The sequence below is a fragment of the Panthera onca genome, chromosome A1, assembly GCF_046562875.1.
Source record: "Panthera onca isolate mPanOnc1 chromosome A1, mPanOnc1 haplotype 2, whole genome shotgun sequence".
In the NCBI taxonomy this organism is placed as follows: Eukaryota; Metazoa; Chordata; class Mammalia; order Carnivora; family Felidae; genus Panthera; species Panthera onca.
Window position 1 is genome coordinate 77868336 of NC_138339.1, and position 24617 is coordinate 77892952.

Below are 24617 nucleotides of genomic sequence, written 5' to 3' on the forward strand. Positions count from 1 at the left end.
AGGGTGGAGGTGGGGAGTTCACATAGGAGAAAACAAGTGCTTATTGTCTCGATAAGAAGATAAAAGAACAAGTCATATTTAAGAGTAATTAAGTATAAAGAATCAATATGATTTGTTAATTGATTGGATGAAGGAACTAAAAGAAAATGGGTAAAGTATAATTCCCATGTTTATGAATAATAAACTAGGTGGACAATAGTTGTCATTCACTGAGATTGGAATTGAACTGGTATATGCAGATGTGAACAGAAGATAAAGAATTCTATTCACGACATGCCAAAGTGAAGTGGCTGTAAGTTATCTATATAGCATTGATTTTGAGATAAAACATAGAATTTTCAGCCATTCACATATGACTCTGAAGTCTTTGAGCCCATGGATGGTTTCAGACAATCCCTAAGTGACTTGAAATAGCAAACAAGACGATGTATATGTGTGTGCACATTTTCAGGAGAGAGCTTGCTAATTTTCATCATATTCTTAAAGATTCTCTAGTCCATTAATACTTTCTGAAGTCTTGCAAAGATATGAAATCATTATAATCTAGGGAAAGTTGATAGATACATGTACAGGCATGCCTATATTTTGTTTTTGGCCTAAATATTTCTTCATATTGAATGGAATTTTGTGACATTACTGAATTTATGAATGATAGCAAGTTTACTCAAGATGAACATGTATGATATGCCTTTGATTCTATACTGATCCAAATATTTTAAAAACCTTTGGCCTACAGGATGCCACAGACAATGTTAAAAAGGATCCCCTACTTCGTGTAGTTTATAAGACTTTCAACCAAGACACTCTAGGTTGGAAATAACTCCCATGTTATGACATAAAAGATCTTTTTTTATCGTATTTTAAAAAATATTATAGTTGAACTTTTCCAAAAGTAGCCCACCACTATGTCAATGTACAATTGTGTAAGTATGGGTACCACAAGGGAGATATCTGTGGGACAATGGGTTTTCAATTGTTTATGCGGGAATCACATTATTTTTCTTAGAACTCTCTGCTGCTTGTGTGAGAATTAACTTGATATCCCTGATAATATACCTCCTTTCTTCCCAATTATCTTGCTTAAAGATGCGGGGTGAACCATCCAAAAACTGAGGTGTTGACCCAGTACGATGGGGAATTCTTTCTAACACTTCCATCATTCATTTCTTTGTACATGGAGCAGAAATTAAGTATACAATTTATTGAGATAATTTTGAGTGCTAGACAATGGATTCATCACTAGCAACAGTGAACATGACATAGTCTCTGATTTCATAGAATTTACAATCAAATAGGTGATACATACAAGCAAACAAATAGTTATAATATTGTTTTGAGTGTTATGGTAACATTAGTTATTAAGATATTAAGGGTTCTAGGAGTATTCATACAAGAAGCTTTCATACACTCTTTGGGATTTCTCAGAGAAATCAATATCTTAAGTATAGACTCTATCTGATATAATGGGGTAACCAGGGAATTTTTTGTTGTTGTTAATGTTTATTTATTTTTGAGAGAGAGAGAGACAGAGTGTCAGTGGGAGAGGGAAAGAGAGAGGGAGACACAGAATCCAAAGCAGGCTCCAGGCTCTGAGCTGTCAGCACAGAGCCCAACACGGGGCTTGAACCCACGAACCGTGAGATCATGACCTGAACTGAAGTTGGATGCTTAACCAACTGAGCCACCCAGGCGCCCCACCAATTGAATGCTTAAAGCAGAAGAGAGACATAATCAGATGTGCACTTTGGAAAGATCAGTACCACGTTAAGGATTCTTGCAACATTATTACCACTGTTTATAGCCATGTTCACAAGTGACTTGCCAATATTGCAACCTGACTAGCAAGGGTGGGGGTGAGGTGAAGGCAGTAATTCTTAGCCTCTAGGTTTGTGAGGTCAATACTAGGAAGAATTCAGATTCTAACTGTTAACACTGCTACCAGAATTTCAGTTAGGATTGAATTTAGTGGCATATCTAGTGTGACCATAGGTTCTGGTTTGCCTGGGACAGCTGTTTGCACTCAAAAGTGTTCTTTACACTCAGAATATGTGGTCACCTTTATAAAATCCCTAAATAACTGTGGATTAAACTAAATATGTGTTCCATTCTGAGTCTAGTCAGAAAACAGTAACATTTTAACATGAGAGAGAACTTAATATAAACCTGTTTTAATTAAGATATCACACAGATAGCAATTGCAGGTGCCAACTACTTTGCTTAGAGCTGGGTAATCAAAGGGGGGCAGCTGAAATTATTACAATTTAGTAGCTTGGGGAAGGGACCAGAGGAAGTTGAAAATCAGATATGTGAGGAGGAGCACTGGCCAGTAGCTGCAATTGTCTCTGAAAGCCTGTGATGGGGCTGATTCATTTAGTAAGAAAATGCATAGTAGACTTAATTGCTGGAGCCACTGGAACAAATTGTCTGTCAAATGTCAAAAAGTTAGACTGAGGCAAAACTGATAGGAACAGGAAGTAGGCCGAAAGTTCAAAGGACGCAAACAGCTTCCAGCCCTGCAGTGTCCCTGTGGCTTTCCCTGTTGGCCGAGCCTGTCAATGTAGATTGGCAAAGCATAGATGGTCCCAGACCCAAAGCTGCATGCTCATTTACTGCGCATTTACTGGCACACCCAAAAATGGGTATTGTGTTTGATATGGTTTTAAGATTTGGACCTATGCAGTGGAGGTTATTAGTGTATCACAACCATTAACTGGTTTTGCTTCAAACTCCTTCTTAAAGCACATTATTTTTAAAGGAATATATATATTAAGTATTGGCTTAGATGTTATGGTGCAAGTAAATACTTTCTACATGAACCTTTGAAGGCATTTCTTTCACCTAATTTACTTAATCTATTTTTCCATATGGGAAATAATTTAGCTTAAGTGTAGTAGGCATATCTATGTAAGCGTTCTGTTTTTGCAAAATTAAAATTTGTTTTGCTCTGTTTTTATTGCAGATAAACACATATACATACATAGTCATGCCTTGAGGTATAAGCAACACATTAGTAAAACTGATTGAATTTTCACCTTCTTTGCAAGCATGGCCATGTTTCTTACTTTGCATGTCCTTCAGGCCTCATCAGAGCGCAAAGTTCCAAGTGACTTCAAAGGGTTTTCTGTTCTCAGATCAGCTCTATGGGGCATGTAGGAAGGTGCGAAATGAACCGACACCAGAGGTGCAATGAAAGGTAAAAATCCTAGCATCACCACAGCTCTTGAGCTAAGCTGCAGGCTAAATTTTTGCACCTGGATATAGGAATCTCGAAGGGAAAGGTGGTAAGCAGTTAAGGCAGGAAATAAATCTGAGTTTTTTTCACTGGATTCAGGAAGATTTCCTCACCAAACAACATAGGTGACATTTCATTATTATTATAGGAATCTGTCAGCTTTCTTGTTTAGAAAAAGAAAGAACAGATAAATGTAAGTCATCAAAAATAAAGGCAAAATATAGTATCTAGCTATTATAGTAGCTACCTATAATACAATATGCATTGCATATATGCTATTTGGGTTAAAATAAGTCATTCAAAGCCCAATAAATGTTTTCAAGTGTTTATATTTACAGTGGTATGAGTTCTAAGGATATTGAAGAATTAAAGACAGACTCAGAAACATATAGAAGAAATCTTATCTTTCCATTTACACGAGCTTTTCTCTCTCTGAAAGACTGGCTTGGGGAAAGGGATGAAATAGGTACAAAATGAAGATTAGATTCAGATTCTATGTCCTCTGACACAAATACTTGAAAAAACTCTTTTTAAATGAGCAAATATAAAATTTAGCAGTGTTTATATGCATGCAAATGTTTAATCAAAACACAATATTACAAAGTGAAGTGGTTTATATTTTTAGATAGATTGTACATACGCTTGATAAAAATTACAAAGGCTTGAATTTTTGAGAACTTAATTCGTTAAATAATTCTGATTTGATATTGATTCATCTGAAAGTCCTTTTCTGGAATTAGGATTTTTATTCTTCTATCAATTCAAATATTTGAACTTGTGGATATTTAAACTTTTTCTTTGTTCTCTTGAGGGTTCTTCTCACAAATATTACTTTGAGGGTTCTTAGAGCTCATACTGATACTACCTTACCGTTAATTGATAAAGGCATGGAATTAGGACTCATCAGAGACTTTTGGAAAGCTACAATAAGCAGGAGCAAGTTTCTTTTAGGTTTTTAGCTGGTTTACAAAGAATATATGTTGAAAATAAACATTTAAGAATAGCCATACCTCATTCTTTATGCTCATCATTGACCAACATTCCTACTAGAAGGTCAGTAGTTTTGGAATGTGGCTTAGAGTATTGACAATAAACATTGAATAAGATACATTTTAAGCTCAATAACATACATTAAAATTATCAATTCTTCATTAAAATTATTAATTCTTCAGTCCAAAATATTGCTTATGCAAAATTAAATGGACATGTTGTCTTTTTTTTTTTTTAATGTTTATTTATTTTTGAGACAGAGAGAGACAGAGCATGAACAGGGGAGGGTCAGAGAGAGAGGGAGACACAGAATCTGAAACAGCCTCCGGGCTCCACGCTGTCAGCACAGAGCCCGATGCGGGGCTCGAACCCATGGACCGCAAGATCATGACCTGGGCTGAAGTCGTACGCTCAACCAACTGAGCCACCCAGGCGCCCCGGACATGTTGTCTTAAAGCCAGACATGTTCCATCACGCTCTTTCTCATTATCAAAACATTTTTTCTATAATGCTGTAGCAATTACTCTGCCCAGTTTGTGTATCCTATATCCTACTTCCCTTCCTGTTATCAGAGTTCACTTGTACTAGAGATTTAGTGTATTGCTAGTAGCTGAGGATGGAATTATGTGATCAGAAGAAGAGAATTTTGATAACTGGCAGTAGATTTCCTCCTCTATATTGTTAAGTTTTCCCCCTTATTCCTGGGATTTGGCCTCTGGGTACCATTTGAAATTTACAGTATTGTATACCTCTGGCAATTTTCCAGATGCCTGGCAGCTCCACAGGGCCCTTATTGCAAGTTCTTCAGCCTTTAGGTCTTGAAAAACCCTCTTACCTAGTTTCATATGTACTAGAAGAGAGCATCTGAAATACACTACTTGCCATTGGACTCTAAAATCCACATCTTTAGTTCTGATCTCTCTAATTTATGCTCCTTTATTTCTGCTTCAATAGTCTCCTTTCATCATAAAGTTAGCTTATGAAACTTTGAAGGAACCGTGTTAAAGCCCAACCATGGTGTCCAAGGACAATGTGTCTGGATGAGAGAGGAGTTATTTTAACTCAATAAACATGAGGGAGTGTGGGGCAAGCTGAGGGCCAAATATAGGCTGGAACACACCCCCTACCCCCAGGTGGAATATGTGTGATGTTCCTTGGACACTCCTGGCTGCCCAAGAACAAAGGAAAGGGGTTTAAGTGTTTGCCATGGTCATGTGAGAAACTAAGGCAAATGAAAAATTAAGTTCCCTTACTGCCTACGGTTCATTGACAAGTCCTTGAAACTGGCAGAGTGACCTCAGCCGCTTCAATGATGACACTTTGCTAGGGGCAAAAGGGAGTCTTAGCTTAACATTATCCCAACCTCGAGGATCCTATAAGTCTACTTTCTTTATCTCATCTGCCCCAAGATATATGCTGGCAATCATATCCAAGCATATGGCACCCTGAAATATATCTGAAGGGTCTCATGACTAAGGCTTTATTAAATGGTAATAAATGATGTTTCCTTAGCCACAGCTAGCTCTTCAAGGTCCTGGAAACCTTGCTTCCAAAATTTCTTAGAGACTTACTCTATCCCTGACCCCCTCCCAACCTGAGGGTATGTAATGAGTTACATGTCACGACCCCAGTTCAGCTCTTCCTGCCCATGGACCCTGTCCCCATGCTTTAACAAAATCACCTTTTTGCATCAAAGAGGTCTTCAAGAATTCCTTCTTGGCTGTCAGCTCTGGACTACCCCACCATCACCCCAAAACTTCATCAAAAACACTAGGATCATTCCCAGCCGACTTTCTATGGATTTATTATTCATATACTAATAAAAATAAGAAAGTCAAAATAAGAAAGAAGTTATTCAAACTGGAGGGTGCACAGAGAGGGCAGGGCGTCCCCTGTGTTGGTGCCAAAATGTCAAACCAACAGGAGCCAGAGCCAGCTTTACTGGTCTCCATTTTCAGACTGTTACCGATCTTGGCACAGTCACTGACAGCTTTAGCAGCACTTGCAGTACCTTCAGAACTTATTAGCAAAAGCACCCTTCAACAGACAGTGGCAGGAATTTCAATGATTCACTTCAGAGGCCTTCCTAGTTTTTTTAAAGCTGGAAGTAACTAGAGAAAATGAGAAATGTCATATAACTTACACTTGAGAGGACTAGATTTGGGAGCACAAGTAAAAGAGCCTCTAGTAAGTAACTTGCAAAACTGGGAGGAAATTGATACACATGATTGGAGTTCCTGTAAAATGTGCAGAAATGGAGTGAACTTACTACTATAGGGTAGCATTTATTATGGTCCCACATTTACTTCTTATCTGGTGTGCCTTGTGAGATGCAAACCACACACAACTCTTTTAGTTATAGTTTGTCATTCTTGATTTTCTTGCTGTGATGGTAAATGGATGCTCAGCAGGATTTCATTTCTCTAGGAAAATGCAAACAAGTGTCTCAAGTTGCTAATTTATTCATCCAAATGCCTCGCAGTAGGTGATCTCTGCTTCATGCTGTAATGGTTAATATTAGAAATTCCCTCATAGTCTTAATCTAAAATTGCTTTTATTATCAGATACATTCCTCCCCAATTTCCCCTGTTCCATTTGGCACTATTATCCTTTCAGTATTACAGACAAAACTTTTAGAGTCACCTTTGATGACACATCATTGTGACTGCATTGCACATACATGAAACTTAAGTAAATTATAACAACATAAATCACTGACATACAAAGCCCCTCTCAACTCTCACAACTAAAACATTAAGTAAAGGATTAATTGTTTTCATTCTTGGCTCATAATAATAGCTTCTTAAAAATATGCAGCCAAGAATTCTTTAATCAGCAAGACTGTCATTCAGAATAGAAGGAGAGATAAAAATTTCCCAGACAAACAAAAATTAAAGGAGTTTGTGACCACTAAACCAGCCCTGCAAGAAATTTTAAGGGGGACTCTTTGAGGGGAGAAAAGATGAATATATATATATATATATATATACATATATATATATATATATATATATATACACACATATATATATATATACCCAAAACAATAAAGATTAGAAAGGACCAGAGAACACCACCAGAAACTCCAACTCTACAAGCATCATAATAGCAATAAAATCATATCTTTTAGTACTCACTCTAAATGTCAATGGGCTCAATGTTCCAATCAAAAGACATGAGGTAATAGAATGGATAAGAAAACAAGATCCATCTATATGCTGTTTACAAGAGATCCACTTTAGACCTAAAGACACCTTCAGATTGAAAGTAGGGGGATGGAGAACCATCTGACATGCTAATGGTCAACAAAAGAAAGCCAGAGTAGCCACACTTATTCAGACAGTCTAGACTTTAAAATAAAGACTGTATCAAGAGATGCAGAAGGGCATTATAACATAATCAAGGGGCCTATCCACCAAGAAGACCTAGCGATTGTAAACATTTATGTGCCAAATGTGGAGCACCCAAATATAGAAATCAAAAAATCACAAACTTAAAGAAGCTCATCTATAGTAATACCATAATAGTAGGAGACTTCAACACCCCACTCACAGCAATGGACAGATCATCTAATCAAAAAATCAACAAGGAAACAATGGCTTGGAATGACACACTGGACCAGATGCACTTAACAGATATATTCAGAACATTTCATCCTAAAGCAGCAGAATATACATTCTTCTCCAGTGCACATGAAATGTTCTCCAGAATAGACCATATACTGGGACACAAATCAGCCATCAACAAGTACAAAAAGATCGAGATGATACCGTGCATATTTTCTGACCACAACACTATGAAACTCGAAATCAACCACAAGAAAAAGTTTGGAAAGGTAACACATACTTGGAGGCTGAAGAACACCCTACTAAAGAATGAATGGGCTAACCAAGCAGTTAAAGAGGAAATTAAAAAGTATATGGAAGCCAATGAAAATGATAACACCACAACGCAAAACCTCTGGGACACAGCAAAACCGGGCATAAGAGGAAAGTATATAGCAATCCAGGCCTTCCTAAAGAAGGAAGAAAGATCTCAGATACACAGCCTAACCTTATGCCTTAAGGAGCTGGAAAAAAACAGCAAATAAAACCCAAAACCAGCAGAAGACAGGAAATAATAAAGGTTAGAGCAGAAATTAATGCTATCAAAACCAAAAAACAGTAGAACAGATTAATGAAACCAGAAGCTGGTTCTTTGAAACAGTTAACAAAATTGATAAACCACTAGCCAGTTTGATCCAGAATTAAAAAGGAGATATCACAACCAACACAACAGAAATAAAAACAATAAGAGAATATTATGAGCAATTATATGCCAATAAAAAGGACAATCGGAAGAAATGGACAAGTTCCTAGAAACATATACACCACCAAAACTGAGATAGGAAGAAATAGAAAATTTGAACAGACCCATAACCAGTAAGGAAATCAAATTAGTAATCAAAAATCTGCCAAAAAACAAGTGTCCAGGGCCAGATGGCTTTCCAGGAGAATTCTTCCAAACATTTAAGGAAGAGTTAACACCTATTCTCTTGAAGCTGTTCCAAAAAATAGAAATGGAAAGAAAACTTCCAAACTCTTTCTATGAAGCCAGCATTATCTTGATTCCAAAACCAGACAGAGACCACACTAAAAAGGAGAACTATAGACCAATGTCCCTGATGAACATGGATGCGAAAATTCTCAACAAGGTATTAGCCAACTGGTTCCAACAATACATTAAAAAAATTATTCACCACCACCAAGTGGGATTTATACCTGGGATTCAGGGTGGTTCAATATCTGCAAAACAATTAACGTGATTCATCACATCAATAAAAGAAAGGACGAGAACCATATGATCCTCTCAATAGATGCAGAGAAAGCATTTGACAAGATTCAGCATCCTTTCTTGATAAAAAACCCTCAAGAAAGTAGGGATAGAAGGAGCATACCTCGAGATCATAAAAGCCATATATGAACGACCCAATGCTAATATCATCCTCAATGGGGAAAAACAGAGAGCTTTCCCCCTAAGGTCAGGAACAAGACAGGGATGTCCACTCTTGCCACTGTTATTCAACATAGTATTGGAAGTCTTAGCCTCAGCAATCAGACAACACAAAGAAATAAAAGGCATCCAAATCATCCAGGAGGAGGTCAAACTTTCACTCTTTGCAGATGACATGATACTCTATATGGAAAACCCAAAAGATTCCACCAAAAAACTTCTAGAATTGATTCATGAATTCAGCAAAGTTGCAGGATATAAGATCAATGCACAGAAATCGGTTGCATTCTTATACACCAACAATGAAGTGACAGAGAGAAATCAAGGAATTTATCCCAGTTACAGTTGCACCAAAAACCATAAAATACCTAGGAATAAATCTAATCAAAGAGGCGAAAAATATATACACTGAAAACTATAGAAAGCTTATGAGAGAAATGGAAGAAGACACAAAGAAATGGAAAAAAAGATTCCATGCTCCGAGATAGGAAGAACAAATATTGTTAAAATGTCGATACTACCCAAAGTGATCTACATATTCAATGCGATCCCTATCAAAGTAACACCAGCATTCTTCACAGAGCTAGAACAAAGAATCCCAAAATTTGTATGGAACCAGAAAAGACCCTGAATAGCCAAAGCAATCTTGAAAAAGAAAACCAAAGCAGGACGCATCACAATCCCAGACTTCAAGGTATACTACAAAGCTGTAATCATCAAGACAGTATGGTAGTGGCAGAAGAAAAGACACTCAGATCAATGGAACAGAATAGAGAACCCAGAAATGTACCCACAAACATATGGCCAACTAATCTTTGACAAAGCAGGAAAGAATATTCAGTGGAATAAAGACAGTCTCTTCAGCAAGTGGTGCTGGGAAAACTGGACAGTGACATGCAGAAGAATAAACCTGGGCCACTTTCTTATGCCATACACAAAAATAAACTCAAAATGGATGAAAGACCTAAATGTAAGACAGGAAGCCATCAAAATCCTCGAGGAGAAAGTGAGAAAAAACCTCTTTGATCTTGGCCACAGCAACTTCTTACTCAGCTCCTCTCCACAGGCAAGGGAAACAAAGGCAAAAATGAACTACTGGGACCTCATCAAAATAAAAAGCTTCTGCACAGTGAAGGAAACAATCAGCAAATCTAAAAGGCAACCAACAGAATGAGAGAAGATATTTGCAAATGACATATCAGATAAATGGTTAGTACCCAAAATCTATAAAGAACTTAGCAAACTCAATACCCCCAAAAAAACAAATAATCCAGTGAAGAAATGGGCAAAAGACATGAATAGATACTTCTCCAAAGAAGACATCCAGATGGCCAACTGACACATGAAAAAATGCTCAACATCACTGATCATCAGGGAAATCCAAATCAAAACCACAATGAGATCCCCCCTCACACCTGTCAGAATGGCTCACATTAACAACTCAGGCAACAACAGATGTTGGCGAGGATGTGGAGAAAGGGGATCTCTTTTGCATTGCTGGTGGGAATGCAAGCTGGTGCAGCCACTCTGGAAAACTGTATGGAAGTTCCTCAAACAATTAAAATAGAACCACCCTATGACCCAGCAATTGCACTACTTTATATTTCTCCAAGGGATACAGGCATGCTATTTCAAAGGGACACAAGCACCCCAATGTTTATAGCAGCACTATCAACAATAGGCAAGGTATGGAAAGAGCCCAAATGTCCACTGATGGATGAATGGATAAGAAGAAGTGGTATATATATATACAATGGAGTTTTACTTGGCAATAAAAAGAATGAAATCTTGCCATTTACAACTGCATGAATGGAACTAGAGGGTGTTATGCTAAGTGAAATTAGTCAGTCAGAGAAAGACAAAAATCATATGACTTCATTAATATGAGGACTTTAAGAGACAAAATAGATGAACATAAGGGAATGGAAAAAAATAATATAAAAACAGCGAGAGGGACAAAACAGAAGAGACTCATAAATATGGAGAACAAACTGAGGGTTATGGGAGGGATTGTGGGAGGGGGTACTACTCCTGAAATCATTGTTGCACTATATGCTAACTAATTTGGATGTAAATTTAAAAAAATAAAAAAATTAAAAAAGTTAAAAAATACAATACAATACAATACAATACAATACAAAAAATAAAATAAAATAAAATAAAATAAAATAAAATAAAATAAAATAAAATATAAAAAAAACGGAAATACCTATTGCACAATTTAAAGATGCAGATGTATGAGGAAATGCTTAGCAGGGCAACTGACCCCTACTATGCAAAAAATAAAGTGCAATTTTATAAAAAAAAAATAATAGCTTCTTAACTGTCTTTTTACCTCTATTTTTTCTTTCTTTAATTCTTTACACATATTACTGCTAGCTTAATCTTCACCAAACTAATTTTATCTTGACATGTAACAGGAGAAAAATATTTCAATCCTCTGCTCAAAATCCTATAATATCTTTATGTTGTCTATCACATTAAATTCTATTCTGATTTATGTAATTTTACATGATCTGGTCTCAGTTTTGTTTGTTTGTTTGTTTGTTTGTTTTCAGTTTAGCCTATTACTGAGTCAAAAACTCATTTAGTGAGTTGATATACTGAATGTATATGCTGAATGTTGTTGATATACTGAATATATACTACTAATTTGGTAAATCCTGCCTTCTAAATGAGAATGTAACCTTCACAAGGGCAAGGATAATGACAATTACTTCTCTTTATGTTTCACTGGAACTATCATAGTAATAAAAGAACCCCATAGTTTTAAAATAATTACAGATTTATAAATTAACTTTGGAAAAAATTGAAGTCAATTTCTGTCACTGAAGTCTATTTATTTCAAATCAATTCAAATGATATGAAGTAAAGGAAATAAACTTTCAAGGCAAAGAATTTGTATGGCTCAAGAATTAAATTGTATCATCTATAGTTTAACATTCTTTTCCTATAAATGAGGAAATTAGTTCACCATGTTTTCTTAAAAGGAAATGATTTTAAATAATAAATTGTTTAGAGACTTCTTTTCAAAGCTCTATCTACTGTCATTTAATAGGAAAACTGCTTTCTGTTTCACAATAGTTGTGGAAATTCCAGTGCACAGTTACTGCATCTTTGATCATTGCATACTCCAGTGTCACTGGGTTTGTCAAGCAGACTTACAAAGTTGAATCCATTTAGAATTTAACGCAATTCAAATGTTGTTAGTTTTGTTTTGATTATCTATAAACAAATCTTCAATCTACTCTTTAAAATACATTTTTCTTAATAAATAGCAGCTTATGGTCATCTAAGAACCACCTTACATCTCATTTCTGAATGTTATAAGATTGTCACAACTTTTGAGGTTTATTCACAGATTTCCAGCTTTCATTTTGTATTGTGTAATGAGTTAATTCATCCCAAAGACCTTGTGGCATAGTCAATCCATTGCTTTTAACGCATTGAGATACATTTGTTTTTCTTCCCCGTGTTGCTGTCAAGTAAATGCTATTCTGTTCACCTAATAATACTTAACTCAAAAGCCAAATCCATTATTTTTACCCAACAAATTTCTCATTTATCAAATACCCCAAAGTTCTCAATGATGCTTTTCCCTCTTTCTCCTTCAGATAATTTGCTGGATAATTATCTTCTCTTGAGTATCTTAAAAGTGAGTGAAATTATATACATACATGTATGTTAGGTATGAGAAAATTCCAAATGTTTCTGTGTTTTTATTGAATTAACTCGTTCTAGGCATCAACTAAACGGTTACTAAATGGCCATAAGAGTCTGTGTCAGTAGGAATCTGGAAACCTGGGATCTCCTCCAACCCTACTAAGTGCTAACTGGAAGTAAGTACTTTAATCTCTTTGGTCCTTCATCCTTCATTTGTATATTAGATTGTTGAAGTATCTCTCAGCAGTCCTTTTAACATTGAAACTGGTCATAATTAATTCAATGGATCATAGCAAGTCTCTGGAGTGCCTCCTCATGGCTGAGTAATTGTGGGTAAACAATATTGGAACTCCCACTACCAATACTGCCCACAAACTTTGGGTTTGTGTCAAATAATCACCAGCCACCTTACATATAAATTTTATCTTGCTAAATTAAAAGAATAACAGCTTTTAATCATAGTACTCTGAGGTCTATTTATGACATTTATCATATTAATATGGGTGATTATAATTAGCATTTCTCCTCATAAGCATTTGAATTTCCTGAATTCCATCTCCTTTTTTACTAGTGTGGAAAAGGAGAGATCCATTTCATCCTCTGAAATGGAATAAGTTTAGAAATGTGGAAAGAAACTATGTTCCTTTGGCAAGATCCCCTGGGCTAAGATGCCACCTTCATTTTTCTTCATTGTTTAGAGTTAATTTGGTTTGGCTCTGTTTGCAGCCAGTGCAGTGTCATTTGAAATCCAGAAAACAAGAAAAAAATACCATCCTCGTAATTCAGTATATTTAGCCCTTGAACAATTCTAGACTTCTGAAGATTTATTTATTTTTTTCCATTTAGAACATAGTCATTGGGAAAAAAGAAAAAAAATATATTTAGTTAGAGAATATTGAACATATGTCTGTAAAATCTTCCACATGATATTAAATATTATACCTACCTGACTAGGTCAGTTGGCTCAGAAATTTACAGCCGTCATGTTTTATCTTCTCATGTGGAATATTGAAAAATATGGAAAATCTACCAAGATGCCTAACCAGAAGAAATGATTCTATTTTTATAATGCTCTATTGAAGTTAACAATGTATAAACACATAATTATTTTAGAATGGATTTTATAATAGATTTTATGGAGTACATGGAAAAGGAGATGGTATGATTAAAATTATGTTCTGCACAAAACTGTTTGGTATATGAAAAGAAAAGTTATTATAGTGGTGTTTCCACTAATGATCTGTTTGGTTTACTGCCATACAAGAATAAGAGTCTATTTTGGGCTTTTATTTCAGTTGCATTAAATTTCCATCAGAGTTAGATTTGTTTAAAATAAGTTTCTGGAATAATAAGCCTTTTTGAGAAAACAGTATTATTTAAATACATTTGGAAAGAGGCAAGATTAGGAAAACAGGAAAAGGTGGCAGCTTGAACATTTCCTGCCTTGCTGTCATTGTCCTAATTGCCACCAAACAACTTTATCTCTCCCATGCCTTACATGTTAAGCTGAAGCATTGAAGCTGGTAGCAAGGCCTCAAGCTTAACTGGAATCCTAAAGGACAGAGTTGGTACAGTTTTTTTTCCCCCACTAATCTTGGTATCACATTGGGACAAGGGGAGGGAAATTCAGGGTGAGGAAGTTTAGATGGATTCTGGAAAGCACCTGACCTGCAGGTATTCATGAATCCCATCCCCCACAAAGGGAAGGGCTGCATATTGGTTCACTGAGGACCTGCAGTTCCTCTGCATTGGAAGAGCCGTGGGAATGTGACCCTGGCATGTTGGATTTCTGTACCTGGGAAATATTAGAGTGACATGAGCTGACACCTTGACTGTTGCCTCTTCCAAGAACAGGAATAGAGCCTGCATACCTCTCTCCACATTGCTGCCCCCTCACTTCAGTATTTGAACTGAGCCTTAATGAGCAAGCAAGGGAAAATAATGTTGTTGTTAAGGGGCCCCAGCAGGTAGAGAGAAGGGAAAAAAAGGCAGTTTAATGAATTAATAATACTGCTCTAAATGGAAGGCATTGTAAGCAAAAGGAACAATTTTAATTTAACTTAAATGCAATTTTAATTTACACTAGCATTTAAAATCTGCAGCTTGATCATTTTGATCTGATTTGAAGTCCATGGCCAATATTTTTTTCAGTTATTGTCCTGCTTTATTATTTCTGTCCCCTTGTAATGCAAATTCAACTACATGAATGATAGACCATTAACTTTTTTATTATTTTATATATTTTCCCAGATATTTATTTCTTTATTGTCCTCTACTTCACTGGTCTTCTCTTCTGGCCACTATTCTGGTTTTAAATTCATTCACTAAATGTGTGACTTCCATTACTGTATTCTCAGATTTAGAATTTTCAAAGATTATCTATACTTATAGATCTCAATTTTCTGATACAGATTTCTGTATTTCCCCCTCTCTTCTTTTGAACATATTAATCACAGTAATTTATTCTTTATTTTATTTTTTTTTAAGATTTTGTTTTTAATAATCTCAAAACCCAACATGGGACTTGAACTCACAACCCTGAGATCAAGTCACATGTTCTTCAAACTGAGCCATCCAGGTGTCCCTTAATCACAGTAATTTAAAAATGCTGCCCAGAACACTAACATCTCTGTCATTTCTGGGTCTGTTTCTTTTGTCTGATTTTTTTTTTCTCTTGAATTTCTGTTATTTCTGTCTAATCTCCTGACAATCCTGGAGATTATTTATTTAATGCCAGCATTGTATTTGAAAAAATTGTAGAGGATGGGAAAGATCCTATCTTCCTCTATAGTCTGTTTTACTTTTGGATTACAGCTAGAAGCAAGAGCAAATTGGTGTGGGATATTTCAGTCTTTATGAAGGTTAATCAATTGCCTCTTTTATTTTATTTAGGGCAATCCTAGGTTACACCTCTTTTCTGACCATAAGTATCAAGAAACTCCCTTTTACAATTAAAAGTGTTTGGATGAGACCAAGGGTCAGCAAACTTTTTCTGTGAATAATCAAATAGTAAATATTTTGGGCTTTTCATATGGTGTCTGTCATAACTAGTAGGTTTGCCACTGAGACACAAAAGCATACATAGAGAAAACATAAACAAATGAGTATGTGTTTGTTTCAACAAAACTTTATTTACAAAACAGATATTCTGCTGAATAACCTGTGGGTCTTATTGCTGATATCTAGTTTAGACTATAAATATATATTCCCTCAATTTAGGGGCGCCTGGGTGGCTCAGTCGGTTAAGTGTCCGACTTCTGCTCAGGTCATGATCTCTCAGTCCGTGAGTTCGAGCCCCGCGTGGGGCTCTGTGCTGACAGCTCAGAGCCTGGAGCCTGCTTCGGATTCTGTGTCTCCCTCTCTCTGTCCCTCGCCTGCTCATGCTCTGTCTCTCTCTCTCTGTCTCAAAAATAAATAAAAAAAACATTAAAAAAAAGATTTAAATATATACCCCCTCAATTTCTTAGCCTTAGTCTCAGGACTTTAAGAAAAGAATAATACTTCAAGGAGAAAAGTGGTACAGAATGTTGGACTCACTTTTCTGCAGTTCCCTTTTCGACAGGGTCTTTTTCTTCTAATATTAGAGCACTTTGTACCTTGAATTGCAATTATTTGTCCCCCGGCCCCATAGACAACCATAAGTTGTGAGCTTGTTTATACTTGTTTACTAAGTTTCCTACTGTTATTTTATTTTAATGTTTATTCACTTTTAAGAGACAGAGAGAGACAGAGCATGAATGGGGGAGGGACAGAGAGGGAGACACAGAATCCAAAGCAGGCTCCAGGCTCTGAGCTGTCAGCACAGAGCCTGATGCAGGGCTAGAACCCACTAACTGTGAGATCATGACCTGAACCAACATTGGCTGCTTAACTGACTGAGCCACCCAGACACCCCCCCCCCACCCCATTGTTATTAATCAGCAAAAACCTGGAAAGGAAAGTGGCATAAAAATATCTGGATCTTGTCAATACTTTTGTCTTCTCCTGAGATCACTGCCTTGTGAGATTCTGGCTTTTCTAAGTGTACTCTATTAAACTCTTGAAAGAGCTGTTTTGGTATTTCTTATAGCTTTTTTACTTATTCTTGAAGGGACACATTAGTCTAATACAAGCTATTCTATCATAGTGGGAAGCAGAAACCCCCACTTTTTTTTAAAAAAAAAAGCAATTTGTAGCTTTTGAATAAACCAGCAAAATCTAGAAATGGAAAACTATGATAACAATGAAATGACATAAAAGTAAACATTGAATACATAGGTAGAATGAAAGTCAAGTATATCAAGTATTACACTATATACAAAAAACTACTCAATCTTACTCAATAATATAGAGTAAATCTGAATAATAGAATGACATGCCATGCTTTTGATACAAAGATTAATACAATGAAATTGTCAATTCTGTCTAAATTATACCATGTATTTAATGAGTTTCCAACTAAATCACAAACAACATAGTTATTTTTTAGTTGAGTAAAATGATCTCAAATTCTTTTCAAAAAATAAATGCCTGAAAGAAGCCAGATAATTATAACAAAGAAAATGATTATAAAAGATTAACTTCATAAGATACTGAAATAATATAAAATCATCAGAACTAAAAAAAAATTGTTGGTAAAAGAATAGAAAATCAAAAAATGGCACAATGTGAAGAACAAATAGATTTCAATGTATATGTAATTGAAATTTTGTTTGCATTAGTGTGTTTTAATTTTGTGGAAACATACTAACATATTTAACAATATGTTGACCCAATTGGCATTCTATATAGGAGGGAATAAAGATTATATTTCATACTACTCACATATCTCATACTACTCACAAAAAGAAAATTCAGGTAAAACATAACACAAATGTAAAAATTAAAAATTTTATAATAAAATGTGAGAGGTAAATGAATATCCTATTGGTTAGAAATAATTTTAACCTTGTCAAAAATCCTAGGAGCTATGGAAAAATGTGGATTTGTTTAACTCTCTCTATATATTTTTCCAATATGTTACATCACAAAAGATACCATAAACAAAGCTAATATGCCTATTATTGATTAGGATTAGTATCTGTAACTGAGTTAACATCTATAACATAATGTGGTCACAAATTCTTGAAACAGGCAAATATACACGAAAAATGGCTTATTGATATTACATTACAACATAAGATGCATTCAGTGTGTTTTATCTCACTAGCAACACCTACCATGAACAGAAAAAAAAAAAAGAAAATGCTATAATATATTGCCTATGGAAATGTTAAGTTTTATAGCACTTAGAAATCCGTATGTCAAAATCCATTAAAATCAAAATGTATGCATTCAATATTTCTTCTGTGAACACACCCTATGGAAATATAGGCCTCACTTATATAGCTATAAGGATGTTTATTATAACTGTGTTGTGGCAAAAGTGAAATAAGATGAATATTGGTCTATAAGAAAATAGTTGAGAAGCATCTGGGTTGTTCAGTTGGTTGAGCATTTAGCTTTTGGTTTCAGCTCAGGTCATTATCTTCCGGTTTGTGAATTCAAGCCCTGCTTTGGGCGGGCTCTATATTGATGTTGTAGGGCCTGCTTGGGATTCTCTTTCTCTCCCTCTCTTTGCCCCACCCCCACTCTCTATCTCTCGCTCTCTCAAAATAAGTAAATAAACTTAAAAAAATGGTTGATTAAAATATGTCATATCTAAAGTATAGAAACTATGAAGATATTAAAAAGAATGCTCACTCGTAAGTTTTTCCATCTCGATCTACTAAGTGAAAACTGTAAGATGCAGAGAGGTAGGTGTAATATGATCACATTTTTATAAAACAAAGAAATTTTAAAAATACTTAAACCTCTACAGATAGTTTTATGTGATTTTATTAGCATGGAAAAACAATAGAGATGTGTATATATTAATTTCTTTGAGTGGAGATAAGGTAGGGGGATGAGTCCAGAAAAAAACATTCAACTTCTTCCTCCCTTATAGACAATGAAGAAATTTAACAATGAAGTCCATGTATCTAAGAGATTCGGGATACTAATGATAAAATTAAAACACTTGAAAGAATATGGATAAGAAATCTCTCAGCACACAGTGGGAGGCAAGTCCCTCTGGGACACTCAAAAGAGTATCATGAATGGTATCAGGCCTATCCCTTAACCACACTCATTATAACCAGTTCCTTAGAGCCTTGCTTCTCAAAGTGCAGTCTATGAATTAGCAGCATCAGTGTTACCTAGGAACTTGTTGGAGAGGCAGATATCTGGCACAACCCATAATTATTGAATCAGAATCTTCATTTTTTCCAAGCCCCCCCAGATGAGGGGGGGCTCCATTAACATTTGGAGGAGCACAATGACTTAATGGATGATTGTGGACTAAAGTCAGTACTCATAGTCTATCTTTTTAATTTAAGTATATATAAGTGTGCATAGAAATATATATAAGTATGCACAGAAAAATATAACAAGTTCTGATTTTGAAAATCTTTATAATTGACAAAGTACATCTTAGGGAAAAACAGTAAATAAATCCAATAATAACTCTGTGACAGATTTTGGTTGGGGGGGCACAATAATTGTTATAATAGACAACATAGCATTTAGCATTGTGCTAAGCTACTAGAACCTCAATTCTCTCAACTACAAAATGGAATTTTAATAAATAGAACCTGTTTCATTGGACTATCATCATAACCAAAATGTGTGCAAAAAGAATTTTAATACTTAACAACTATATAAATATATAAGCAGTGGTGTTTTCATTTGGGTTTTATTAAATGCATCAAATGCACTTAGATCTTTTACTTTTGTTTTTTTACTTCACTGTTTTTCAAACTGGAATTTTCCAGAGGGTTATGGAAGCATTTTAGTCAGTCGAGAAAACCAAAGGCATACAATATTACATACCTATGCATTGGCACATATTTACAGATTCATAAACTTGGAAACTCTGTCTCCTTCCTATGTTTTATGACTTGTGTTAATGTAATATTGCTTTAAGTTTTTTTAATCTTTATTATTTATAAGTGTATGAATATTAAATTATATGCTATTGGAAGCTGGATTATTTCAACAGAAATAATACATCTGGAAGACAAAGTGATTTAATATGTGATTGTGTTTGTGCATCAATAAAAAATAAAACATCACATTTCAAAATATAAAATATCTTCAGTAATTTCAGAAAGCACCTCTATGTAAAGTCCTTACTTTTGTTAAGCTGCGTGTGGCTAAAATCACACTATAAATTGAGAGTTTAGAGTTTTTTTTTAATGGTTACTTACTTATTTTGAGAGAGAGAACAAAAGTGAGCGAGCAGGGGAGGGGCAGAGAGAGAGGGAGACAGAGAATCCCAAGCAGGCTCTGGGCTGTCAGTGCAGAGCCCGATGCAGGGTCGACTGTTAACTGTGCAGAAATTTAAGAACTTTATCAGAAAATAACTACAAAAATGAATGCTTGAAAAGCTGGGCCATGTTTCTTCTTTGGAGCCAAGCCAGGATTTGTTAACACTAAGGAAATGAGACAATATTTCTGTTGTTCACACATAACCACATTTACCACAAGCAGTAAAGTAAAGCTTCACATTGGCAGTAATGGAATTTGGCCTGGCATTTTCAGCCCCAATGCTCTCAGCTGCATGGTACAGCCCCAAAAGAAATGAGCAGCTATTGTTGTCTCTTGCCAAGATCAGAATTTTTGAACTGTAACCAGGAAGAAGTATTTTCCTCATTTATATGCACACTGATAATTAGGCTCAAGGAAATGAAGTGCACAGAATGGAAATTGAGATTATGTTTTTTAATGTGAACTTGTTTGATACCAGCTTCTACTCTTCTGACAGATGGATTCTTTTTGGCAGATGATTATGCAAACTGTTCCTTTCGTGCCCGTCTACATGAAGTGTATTCTATAAACACATTGAAGCATCGTGCTCCTCTGAGTCCTCAGTGCTTGGGAATATATTAACACCATGATGATTTGGATGGCAGGATTCAAAAGTATCTGAGAGTAAAAGCTAAAGGAATACTAGTGTGATTGCTTTAGTACTATCAAGGGACCTGGTAGATAATAATGTGCTTCCCTAGAAATTTTACATGGGGCATTTTCATGTCAAAGGAAGAGAAATGAACTCACAGATGATAGAGGAAAATCCAAACAATCAAATCATAAATAGTTTTTAGTAAGTGTTTTTAACAGACACCAAAACACTAACACATTTGGAAGGCAGTGCCCAGGCAAATTTAAATACCTATCAAGCACTCATAGGGTTGTCCTGTCTCTCATGATCTAATTATCAAGGTCATATTTCCTCATGATTTAACGGTCTTGTAACGATTGCTCTAATATTTAAGTGACAAAGAGACCTTTCTCTTCATATTTCTGCAATCAAGAATGTAAGACCTGAATCAGTGTTTTTGCAACCCAAATTTTAGTGGATGTTTTCTTGAGGAGGTAACACACACACACACACACACACACACACACACACACACACACATTTACATACACACATACATAAACACACAAATTCATATTTTAAGAGAGAAAACAGATTGCTGCAACAAGTCATGGGTAACTTGGGCAGTATAGTTGTGCTACATTATATATTCAGTGGGTCAATGGGATGCTAACTCAAGATCTGGTCTGCTGCCGTATATAAAATCCTGAATGTTAGTCTCCTTAAGGGCATTATAAGAACTTTAATATTTCTTTGTTATTAACTGACATTTTACGGGATTTTGTAGAGGACAAAGGGGAAGCATGTGAAGATGAAAGATTTTCTAATGTCCCTTCAGTAAGGATTTGCTAAAGACATGTAGGACACTGAAGGGAAGTAAAGAGAGTAAAGGGCTATGTCCTCTGAATTCCACAAGCATGATTTACAGTCTGAAAGTTAGATTTTTTTTTCCTTGAAATAGAATATAACCTTTTATCTTCCACTAATGAAAGCCATGCATCACAAAGATGACACATGATTATAGATGTGTCTGAGCAAGTGTGATGGTGACAGCAACAATGCTTTAAATTAGGTGGAAAAGAGTGAAAGTGTGTGTGTGCGTAAAACGATTGTCTAACTCAAAATGTGTGAGACCAGCTTTCGTAAAAAACAAAACAGAGAGGCAGCCAATCCATGAGAGATACTCAAAGCACATGTATAGCCACATATTGGACACCTTCTTGTGATTGAATTAGGGATTTGATGTTGTTTCCAACTTATCACTACACATTTAAGCAGACCAATTCAAAACTGGTTTGTAATGAACTAAACTGACTGATTACAGCTATCTGGACATTTGGATTGTAAGTATAAAGTATCACTATGACTGACCAATTATTGAAATCTGATTCAGTTGGAATCTAGTTTCTTAATCTGGTGGCTCAATGTTTGAGAAACAATTGGAATAGCATTTGGAGATATAGAAGATGAACCTATAAGCCTCTAGTATTCTCTACATCTATTACCATATAATCAGATCCTCTTTGACACTGATGAAGCCAGTAGAATGGAATTAGTAATTAATGTATTCAATAAATGTTGAATGTTAAGAACATGTATATTGAGGTATTGCTTTAGGTAAAAGAGATATAGCAAAGAACAAGGTAAAAATTTCCTTATTTTATGTAACTTATATTCTAATTTAGGTGGGAGTAGATGTAAATAGATAGTAAACACTTAAACAAATGATGAAAGAACAATGTGTTGGGATTGAGAGCATAAAAATACCTAAGACTGGGAATGCATTTGAATGAGTACTTAATGCTGAACAGAAACTAATCCTGCAAAGATTTGTGGGAAGAGAATTCTACATGGAGGGAACAGAAACACGATTCTGAGAATACTCTTGGGGTTCCAGTTATCTATTACTATGTAATACATCATGCAAAAACTTAGTAGCTTGAAATGTGAACTTTATTTTGCTCATGACTTCATGGATGAATATACAATGGGTTCTGTAGTGTGTATATCTCTGCTCTATGTTCTATCAGCTATGGTGACTCAATAGGGCTGGAAGATCTACTCACATATCTGATAAATATGTGCCAGCTGATTGCTATGAGCTTAACTGGGGCTCTTGGCTTGGCGCCTCACTCTTCCTCATGTGGATCTCTCCAAGGCTTTGCTTCAGCTTCCTCCCAGTAACATCTAAGAGTTAGTGTTCCAAGAGACAGAAAATGGAAGTTTCCAGTCTTTAAATGTTTCTGTTTCATTTCTGCCATACTTCAAAGTAGTCACAGAGCCCACAGATGCAAGGAAAGTGGGTAGAGACTACAACTGTTAATAAGCAGAGTGTAAAGAACTTAGCCTTCTGTCTAAAAATTATTTATGTTACTCCCACATGAAAAATACACTCACTTCCTCCACAAACTCCAACTTTCCTTCCCAATATAGCATCAGGTTCAAGATCAGGATCCAAGATTTCATAAACTAAATCAGGTTTAGGTGTTGACGAGGCTCCCCACGTGGAATAACGAGTTGGTGCTGACTGCTGGCTGGGAACTCAGCCATGCTAGTCCTCTCCATGAGGCAGCTTTGGCTTTCTCATAGCATGGTGGCTGACTTCCAAGAGTCAGTGTTCCAAGAAACATGAAGTGGGAGCTGCCAGTCTCTACAGGCCTGGAGCCAGAAGCAGGCATAGCAAAGCTTCTAATATATTCTATTAGTCAAAACAGTCACACTTGATGGGAGGAGCGTCAAGGAATTTGTGGCTTTCTTTAATTTGCACATCTGGTGCTTTCAAAGGGCAGAAAGATGAATACTTCAACAATATCCCATATTGTTTTTTTGTGTGCTTCTAATTTAAAATCAAATCCTTTTAAGAACTCAGAAAACATGGCTAGTGCTCTAAATGGCATCTATGAATACATACTAAATAGAAAACTCTGAAAGATATAAAATCACTTTAAGACTATGATGAATTAATATGAGTGTCAACCAAACTAATAGGCACAGAGGTCTTGCTTCTAGAGTTCCAAAAGGGAAGGGAAAGTGCATTAACCCCAAGTAGTCAGGAGCAGGAGGGGCAACAGAGCAAATAGGAGCTCAGAACTTAACTGAGAGGTGAAATTGGAATCAGCTTAAAAGTCCATTGGATGGACGGTGGACAGTAGGTCACAAATTGATCAAAAATTACAAGTTGCAGATCAGATTCAATTGCAGTGTAACAGGAAGTGAAAACAAGGGAAAGAGGAAAGTAAGAGACCTCTTGTTTGTTGTCATAAGCAGGTACCAGCTTCCTAATACTGCTTCCTAGTTCCACTATGAATGTTTAGTGAGATCTGTTTTAAAGTTATAGAACAGAAAGAAGCAAGGAATTATTTTCTAACTTTGGACATAAAAGTAGGTAATTATATATTGCTTGCAATAAAACATTCAAATACATGTGGAAAAGGTGGATTCCCAACCTCCAGAATATGTACCTGTAGTTTTTGGTATCTAATGGAGAACCTATCTGTTATTTTGGTGAATACTCTTTACACTTTGCTGTGGGATCTTCTAACGATTATTTTCTTGCACACAGGAGTATAAGATTGAAAGGAAGAAACATAAACACCAATCACAGTGAATAGAACAATTTAGTTTTGGAAATGTGTATGGCCACAATCATTATAATTTGTTTCCTTTGCAACTGCAGGAATGGATCTACTTGGATCTAATGCCTATTCATCCTTCAACACAACTGCTTTCTTCTTTCCTTTTAAAAACTTTCGTTTGATGTTTCCCCATTTCTTCTAATATGAGTTTCTATGTTCCTTTAGT

The 24617-nt window shown here is 35.7% G+C and overlaps 1 long non-coding RNA gene across 1 annotated transcript in view; it reads left to right on the forward strand.

The window, feature by feature from the left end:
* Positions 1-24617, forward strand: part of LOC132681132 (uncharacterized) — a 106128-nt gene that overhangs the window by 67968 nt on the left and 13543 nt on the right. Inside the window, exon 2 of the long non-coding RNA XR_009610881.2 lies at positions 12956-13053. This is a non-coding gene — a long non-coding RNA (uncharacterized LOC132681132). The remainder of the gene's footprint in view (positions 1-12955; positions 13054-24617) is intronic.